This window comes from Glycine soja, chromosome 16 (assembly GCF_004193775.1).
Source record: "Glycine soja cultivar W05 chromosome 16, ASM419377v2, whole genome shotgun sequence".
NCBI lineage: Eukaryota > Viridiplantae > Streptophyta > Magnoliopsida > Fabales > Fabaceae > Glycine > Glycine soja.
The window spans coordinates 30,182,299-30,192,422 of record NC_041017.1 but is presented as its reverse complement, the minus strand read 5'-3'; positions in this window follow the sequence as shown (position 1 = coordinate 30,192,422).

Below are 10,124 nucleotides of genomic sequence, written 5' to 3'. Positions count from 1 at the left end.
AATATTTGAAAAAGGTAAATTTGATTAATTTTGATCAAGCACTTGTTTACCTCATGCTCTACTATTTATAATGTTTTCTAAACAGTCACAACCATTAACCATTTTCTGGATACATCCACCATTTCTGATAACTGCCCATGTTTGGCAGTTAGGGTGCATGCTTTCATCATGGCTAATTTTCCTGAAATTATCCTTGAACATTTCCCCAATGTTTTTAGGAGATCATGACTTCACATGCATTTAGTCTTGAAAAGTGTCTATATATGCCTTCCATGTTTAAAACTTCCCTCCAACCGGATCTTTCCTAAAGTAGGTCAAATTTCGGGTCACTTCTCAGTCCAATTTTACTGCGTTAACCGTCATAAATAATTGTTAGCCTTCGGTCATCAAAAATAGTTGTTACATCATTTTTAAGACTGGACCAAGCTAAAACCCATTTAGGTTGAGTTACATTAGTTATTAGCCTATAATAAATGGCCAGACTCAATAGAAAACGTACACTTCTAAATAAGATAAATACGTAACTTATCTACTTCAAATGTTTTGGAGTCTTAAAGAGAGTTTATTTATTCTACAAACTATCCAACAAAAGAAAATAAAAGACTTGCGACAAACAAAATTTTAATATATAGGATGGATCAAGCGAGATCTTCCAATAAGATACTATAAACTTAAAAAGATAAATATATTTTATACTACCACTTGTTCCCTATAAAAGGAAGTGGATGTTGTATTATTTTTCAATGTCACACATATATTCTTATGTCTTATTCAATATTATTAAAACTCAGAATCACACGTTATGTAGGTTTGTTTATTTATTTATATTATCAACTTTAATAATTTAATATTTTTTAATTAATTACAAAAACTTAATATATATATATATATATATATATATATATATTTACCATAATATTGATACAAAATTAATTTAGTTTTAAGTATATTTAAAATTATTTAACTTTAATTAAAAATACTATTACGATGATATGGCACTTGTTAATTAATATTTTTTTCCCTTACGTGCGTGTTATGATGATGTGTTTGGGGACAGGTAACTCCTCCTGGACCCTACCTGTGCTATATTTGTATGAGCATGAGCCGTTGATCGTTAAACAAACGAGCGCGTGGGGCCGTTGATTAAAATTTATAAGAGCAAACATAAATGTTTACTCAAAATTAGGGTTTTTTCGTGGAACGAGTTAAGACAGATTTACTTATTTTTATTTTATTTAAAAAATTTATATGATCAACTTTATAAACTCAAGCTGAACCTCATAATATTTGATAGGAAATTGGTTCAGCACGATTTGTTGATAGAATATATTAATCATAACCTTATATATAATTAAATTATAGAATTAAAATAGTATGCGATTATAATTAAAATATATTTTATAATATTTATTTTAAGATAAATGATCATTAATAATAATATTAATGATGACAACTTATTAAGTTAAGAAGTTCTGTTATTGTTTAAAAAATTATACTTTTTAATAAATTGGATCAGGTTGAAACGACTTAAATCCGCCTTTAAAATATATTAGGTCTAATTTCATTTCTTAAATTCAAATTCGTCAACACTTCATTCATACCAGGCCGAGTTGGTGGGACAAAATGAATTGTGAACATCCTTCCAAACTTGGTAAATTCAAGTAAAAAGAGAAGCGAAATAAAAAAGAAGAAATAAAATAGAAAAGTAATAAATGTAATAAGTGATATAATTAAAAATAAAAAAGATATAAAAACAAATGCATATTTATAACTTCTTGTGAGTATAAAGGAATAGTCATATTATTTATAATTTTATATAATATATTTCAATATACGTTTCTATTTTTCATTATATTAATTAATTTTTATATATTTCTTCTTTTTATTTTTTTATGGTGGCAAAAAAATTAGTTTTATTATAAAAAATAATTTCTCAAAAGGAATATATTCCTAAGTATGAACATATATATATTATATGTTTCGTGACAGATAGAGCATCAATATTTTCTAAGATAGAAATACGTCCCTTCATTTACATACTCAAGACACACCGCACATATCTTTATCTACCACCTCCATTATTGTAAATAATGTTGGATTTTTTTTTTCGGCTAAGATTGTTAATGGAATGACCACTTTAACAGAAAGTTTGGCCACCTAAAAAATAAAGTGTCTTTATGCCAATTTGCTATTCGAAACGTAACACGATGTATGCATACTTTTTTATTCATGTAGGCGTGTAGCACACTTGTCATTTACTTAGATAAGGCGTTTGATAATAAGCTTTTCAGAATTATGTTATTTATCAGTCTTTCCGAATATTGTAATCACATATTTTTAATGTCTAAATAAATGACATATGGTGTAAACGGTTACTAGCTAGAATCATCCCAATACACTAGTTTTTTTCCATAGGATCCAATGGTAAAATATATCTCATCAGATCTTGTATATTCTGTAGCATCCCAAGAAAATAATTCCATTAATTGTTTAGATAAAGTGTTTGATAATCAACATTTCAAAATTATATTTATTTTTACATTTCTTTTTTAGATTTTAATCACGTATTTTTCTTTGGATATAAACTGCAAGTAATTTTGTTTGAATTAAATAAGATTATTAGGAGTTATATAACTTTTTTTTTCGATGTTTAACACAATTGTATATTTTAGACATAAAATATCAAATTAAACTAGAAGAACTCCCCCAAACGCTTAATCTATGCCCTTACTGCTGAATTTTAATCACATTCTATTCTTATCTAAGATGATATGATGTAAAACGTACATTTCTCTAGCTAGCATCATATATACTACGTATATAGAGAGAGAGAGATGGAGGGGAGGGAGGAAGGGGGTTAAACATATAATGTAGTCACTTTATGCATTACGGTTTCTCAATTTGGTCTTTGTACGTAAAAATTAATTAAATCAGTCTTTTAACGTTTAAACGTTACAATTTGGCTCTTGCTACTGTTATTTCTCTACGCAATTTTACATATAAATGTTATGAGTTTGGTTTAGGGGTGGGCAAAATACAAAAATTGAACTAAACTATTATAAAACTGAATTGAACTATAAGATTAGTTCAGCGAACTAAACTGCGTAATAGTTGAGTCGAATTTAACTGCATTGCATAACAAGCAAATTAAACTAAACCAAGTAGTTCTAGACCACTTCAAACTGTTTGAATTGTCATCAATAAACATATGATTTTTTGTTCTCAATAAAAACACAGGGTGTAAGTGGCATGGGTCTGAGTTGAGTTGAATTTTATGTATTTTTTAATTTAATCTAATTAAATTATTGGATTGGATTAGATTGAGTTTATCTTTTTTTATTTTGTCAATCAATTTAACTTTAATTGGATTGGATTGTATTGGCTATCGGATTGCACCATTAAAAAATTTGTTCACCTCTTTAAGTCTTGGAAAAAAAAATTTTAAAGTTTCCAAACTCAAAAATAATAAGAATGTTTTTATTTACAAAATAGTTAGAATATTTTAAAAAATTAATATTCGTAAAACATTATAATATTCATATGATAAACAGAAAAAAAAAAATCATTAATACTCACAATGTCATTCATAAAATAATGTGTTATGTTAAAATAAATCGAAAAGGGTAAACTCCAAAACAATATATTATCTTAAGATGAACATTGTATTACTTGAGAATGAGATATACTTAGTTTAGGATTTATATATTTGTAATTTAACTCTTCGATTTGGGTTGGATTTTGGTTAGATCCAAAATTTCAAACTTGTCACCCGATTCAATTTTAATTGGGTTCATTAAACTAAAATCAATCTATTTCAATGATTCAATCCAACCCACAAAAATCTAATTAGGTTGGATTGGATTAGACGGATTTACATATTGGGTTTAATTTGCTTACATTCCTACACACTTTTAGTCTGTTGTTAATATATAAATCACATGAATCAATGAATCAATCATCTAGGAAAGATAATCATATTTAAATCATGTATAATCATTATGAACGATAAAACTTTCTCTTTAGGTATTTAACACAACTACATATTTAAGAGTTGAACTTGAGAAATTTAGTTAAGTTAAAACAATTTCATTATTTATTGATCCACGTGTATGGTGGTATCAAACTCTATTTGTAACATACATTTTCATTGTAATAAAAAAAAAAGTTACAATATAAAAAAATAATAAAGTATTTATAAATTTTTCATTAAATGGTGAGAGTTTATTTATAAAGTCGACAGTAAAATTTATTAAAATGTAATAAAATAGAGAGTATAAAAAATCTAATGTCTATAATGAACTTTATTAAAATAAAGTAAAAAAGAAAAGCAAACAACTTTCAATTTCCAAAAAATTGAATAGCTCAGTACCGATTGCATGATTCACAAGATTGAAATCAAAACTAATCATTAGAAAAATATGCATTTTTAAAGGTAGTGTAAAGCTTATGAAATTCATTGTTCAATAATTGGTTCCAAAAACGTATGCATGCATAAAATAGCAATCTAATATACAAGGAACAATTATTAATTCAAGTATCATATATCCTCGCCTAAATATACTTAACCATTAAGGTTCTAAGGAAGGAATGAAGGACACGGGAGTGACGCGTTAGGGAAACCACAGGGGAAGCTTGATGAGTACAAAAGATGAGAGATGGGAGTGTAGGAGTAAGAGATTCCGGTTTCTATCATGGGTCATATAAAGAGGCCTCCATTCACCCACTTCCCAAAGAAAGAGAAAGTAAAAGGCTAAAGTGTAATAGTGGAGGTCTTTTGTCTTTCTCTATGCTATAATGGCACATCAAAACCTCTTCTATAGGGGGGAGGATCCTTATAAGGATATGTTGTCATTTTGAGAAATATATTGTATCATATTATATATATTAAACTTCAAACATTCATTTTTTTTCTTTTTAGACCACATATATATCTTCTTCTAAATATTGTTTGAGTCATATAAGATCACTAAGCGATAAAACTTTTTATTTTTGAGTATTTAACATCAAACTTAAGATTACTAATTAAATTAAAATAATCTTATATTGATTGATTCTAGCAATTGAATCAATTCTATAAAAATAATGAGTATTATGAACGACAAATTAAATATTTAACACAACTATATATTCAAGATGAGTTAAAACAAATATTTATTTAACTTTTTAAACAAATGTTCTTTTATATATATATATATATATATATATATATATATATATATATATATATATATATATATATAAATTGAATTTTTAACAAAATATTTTAAGAGTGTGATTGTCTCAACCATATCTTAAGATATTGGTAACCTAGTGTATTATTTTTACTCCTTACCACTTACCACAGCTGTTATTTCCCGCATTTGATTCCTTCCCTATTTTTATGTACGTAATCTTCTTCTTTTAGCTTGAGGCTAGTTGACGTGAGATGTTATGACACAACTTTGTGGCCAGAAAGATTTGTGGTACTTGAACTATTTTCTGCCACTTCAATAGATCGAGGACGTTATCAACTCGAATGGTTCACTTCAAAAAGGAATTTTTGTCGTCCGTATCAAAAATAGATGTGTTGGATTTCATCATGCTCATGCATGGATAATGATTTTCTTATCTGTCTTTTTTCTAATAAAATTTGTATTTTATCTCTACTACTAATAACTAATATAAATATTTAGGTTATGTTTTAGCTAAAAATTGAAAAACTAGTTATTAGTGAAAAGTTGGTAACAGAAAGTTTATAAGATAATTTATTAAATCATAAATATTTGATAAAATTATTGAAGTAATTAAAAAATATAAAATGACATAAATTAAATAACGTATTTAAAAAGGTAATAAGTAAATTAAATAAATATTTTAGGATAAAAAAAATAAAATATAAAAAATTATACGCTAACATTTAAAAAAATACTACTTCAAATATGTTTGACAAGATATTTCAACTAGTTTTAAGTTTTTTTACTAAATGAAAAGTTTATTTGACTGATTGATAAATGAGCTTTTTTTAATAGTTTTTAATAATTTTTGAAATGCTAATTGAAGTAATATTTATAAGAAGCTACCTTCTAAATTTTAGTTTTTTTATATTTATTTCTCTTTTGTCCTTCAACAATTATTAGATTTTATTTTTAATTTTTTTATTTAAGATAAAACTTTATGTCTATTTATGTAATTTTATATATTCAGCTACTTCAATGAATAATTTTACCAAATACTTGTTATTCAATAAGATAGGTTTAGTTTTTAGCTAATTTTCAACTAGCAGCTAGCTTTTCAACTAGTTTGCCAAAAATAGCTCAAGTAGCATTTCACAAAATGCTAGAAATTACTTTAAAAAGTTTATTTACCAAACAATCAAATGAGTTTTTCAACTAGTAAAAAAAGTTAAAAGTTAAAATAGTTTGACAAACAATGTTTCATCCTAATTTTGGAAAAATACATTGTAAATGGAATTATATATAGGTTATATTCGACTAAACTAGCTGAAAGTGGAAAAGCTAGTTGATAGTTCGGTTATGTTTGACAAGGTAATTTAGATAGCTTCTAACTTTTTTTATTAATTGAAAAATTTGTTTGACCATTCGTTAAACAAGTTTTTTTAAGTAGCTTTTAGCTTTTTTGAAATGTTACTTGAAGTAGCTTTTTTAATATGCAGCTTCTAGTTTCTAACTTTCTATATTTTCTTCCTTTTTATCTTTATATATTTACAAAATTTTATGATTATCCTTTTTAAATAAATAATGTTTTTATTGCTTTTGTGTCATTTTACACTTTTCAGCTATTTCAATAATCAATATTATCGAATACTTATGATTTAATAAGGTAACTTTTCAGCTTCCAAATAGCTTTACAACTAGTTTTACCTAGCAACCCAAAAGTTGAAAGATGGTAGTTAGAAGCTGAAAAGGTATTTAAGAAAACTAGTTGTTGAAATAACTAAAAGTATGAAATTACACAAAAATAATAAAATTATTATTTATTTAAAAAAATAATCAGGAAATTGAATAAATATATAGACGATAAAAATGAAAAAAATATAAAAAGTTAAAAGTTAGAAGTTAGAATTTTGAAAAATGCTACTTCAAGTAGCATTTTTAAAAAAACGCTAGAAGCTACTAAAAAAAAGTTTGTTTACCGAACAAGAAAATAAGTTTTTTAGCTAGCAAAGAGCTACTAAAAAAATAAAAAATAAATAGCTTAAATATCCTAACAAACATAGGCTATGTTGGACAAAAGTAGCTGAAAGATTATTTGGAAGCTAAAAAGTTAGCGGATAGTTGAAAGCTTTTAAGTTAACTTATTAAATCATAAGTATTTGATAAAACTAGTTGTTTAAGTAGCTGAAAAAATATAAGATAACATAAATGACACCAAAAAAGGGTAATAAGGAAATTGAATAAATATTTTAAGGATAAAGAGAAATAAAATAAAAAAACTAGAAACTAGCATTTTGAAAAATGTTACTTTAAGACTATGTTTGACAAAATATTTCAGCTAGCTTTTAACTTTTTTATTAGCTGAAAAGTTTGTTTGATTGTTCGATAAATAAGTTTTTCTTTAGTAGCTTCTAACATTTTTTTAAATACTACTTGAAGTAGTATTTTTTAAAATGTTAGTTTCTAACTTTTTATATTTTCTTCTATTTTATACTCAATATATTTATTTAATTTTCTAGTCATCTTTTTTAAATTATTGTTTTATTATTTTTCTGTCATTTTATACTTTTCAACTACTTCAATAGCTAGTTTTATCGAACACTTATAATTTAATAAGTTATTTTTTAATTTTCAGCTATTAGTTAACTTTTTAGCTTTCGGCTAGTTTTGTCCAACATAACCTAACGTTTCAAAAAATCCTAAAAACTACTTAAAAAAATATAATTACCAAACAATCAAATAAACTTTTCAACTAATAAAAAAATTAAAAGTAACTAAAATAATTTGTCCAAGATAGTCATACTAGAATATATTGATGGTGCATAATTTTTTTTCCAAAAATCCATATGCAATCTTACTCATCTTAAATAACATTTTTAAAAAAATATATCAGTTACATTGAATTATAAATAATCCAAATCGATTTTGATAGACTTGTTTTAAAAATATATTTTAACCATATTATTTATAATATATTAAATTGGTTAAGTAATAATAATTAATGTCTTTCTGTAAAAAAAAATAATGTCAGTACTTTGATTATTATTTTTTAGATAGTGATCTAATGTCAATTTATTTGATAGGAAAACTGTGACACACAATTTAATTTTATGTCACGTGTTACGGAAACACTAATTTGACACTTTTAAATGCGAAAGATGAGTAATATTTTAAGAATCAAAATTAATATTTACTGTTTTCTTATTTTAGTTTCTTCAGTGTTCTATTGTCCGTGTGGGTTTTGCGTCAATTTTCATTGCTCAATCCCCTTTCCAAAAAAGAGGAGGGGGCAGTGATATGTCAAAATATTTTCATTAACTTTAAATTTTCGAAAATGTGAGTAAGAAAGAAAACATATTAGTGTGCTCTTTTTCTGTTCCCCGAAATTTCGGCCACATATTCGATTCCTCCATCATTTTCCTTTTTGAATTTTTGTAGATAAGCTGAACAAACAAAGCCGTTTAAGGAACCAGTACTCAATCTCTTTGATGCATCTCTGCAATTTCTTAAATGCATGCAATGTGTTAGAGCATCGTTAAAATATTTCAGTTAATTTTTATATTTTATTATTAGTTAAAAAACTTGTTTAATTATTCAGTAAATAAGGTTTTTTTATAATAATTTATAATAATTTCTAATATTTTTTAAAATATTACTTTTTGAAAGTTCTCATTTCTAATTTTTTATATTTTATTCTATTTTTATCATTAATATATTTATCTAATTTCCTAATTACACTTTTTAAATAAATTATAATTTTATTATTTATATATTATTTTATACTTTTAAATTATTTTAATAATTAATTTTACTAAACACATATAATAAATTAGTTTTTCACTTCTCAACTATTTTTATCAAACATAACCATATAATTACCTTACATTTTTTTTAATTCTCACGGTGAAGATGTAAAAAGTAATATGCATAATACATTTTCATTATAAAACATCATCATAATTCATGAGCTATAAAGAATTTGGTCTAAATTTTGTTCTTTAATTTATGCATAAAAAAGTTTTTCTCTTTAAGTATAAACTTCAATTTTTAGTCATTGTAATTTAACCCTTCAATTTGGTACGAGTCAACTTTCATCTATCATTACTAATACTCCATCCATTTCAAAATAATAATCTTTTTACCTTTTTCTTTTTTTTCAATGTAATAATTTTTTTTTACGTTTTATTTTTTTTTCAAAATAATGATATTTTTAATTAGATTTTTTGAGCTATTTTTTCAAACAGTATCCCTAAATGTAATTAAGAAGATAAATAAATATTTGTATTGGAAAGAGATATTTGTCATAGAAATAAGTTGGTGGAGGATAAAAATGTATTTGTCATTGGTTGGTGGACAGTGGACAATTAATAACAAGAGTAGTTGAAAACTAAAGGTACTTTTGTATAAATGTGTATTAATTGAATGTTTCTTAATCAATGTGTATAATCTTAAAAGATTACTCCCTTCATTCCTTTTTATATGTGGTTTAAGTTTGTTACGTAAAAACTGAGGAAAATAATAAATTTCTTAATTTTAGTAAAATAGTCATGGGATTTTCTGTTTTACCTCCTTTTATTTTTATTCCACAATAAATGCACTTGTCAAATAATTAAATATTAAAAAACAAGTAAGGATATAATTAATAAAGAAGTAATTAATATGATCTTAAACTTTGCAAATCACAGATCACATAAACAAAAAGATTTAAAAATTCTGAAACTTAAAGAAATGAAGGGAGTATTATTTGGACTAAAGAGAGTAATAATTAAACAAATGCTAATCAATGGCCTGATTAAGAAATTGAAAATATTATTAATATACTTTCACTAAGATATTTTATGTAATCTAGTAGGAATTTTAATATAAAAAAATATATTGATCCCTTAATCAGTACACTTAAACACTGATTAGCAAGACTCATGTCAATATTTAGTGTAAATTTCTTACTCCTTTCAATTTCTAAGTATAAGC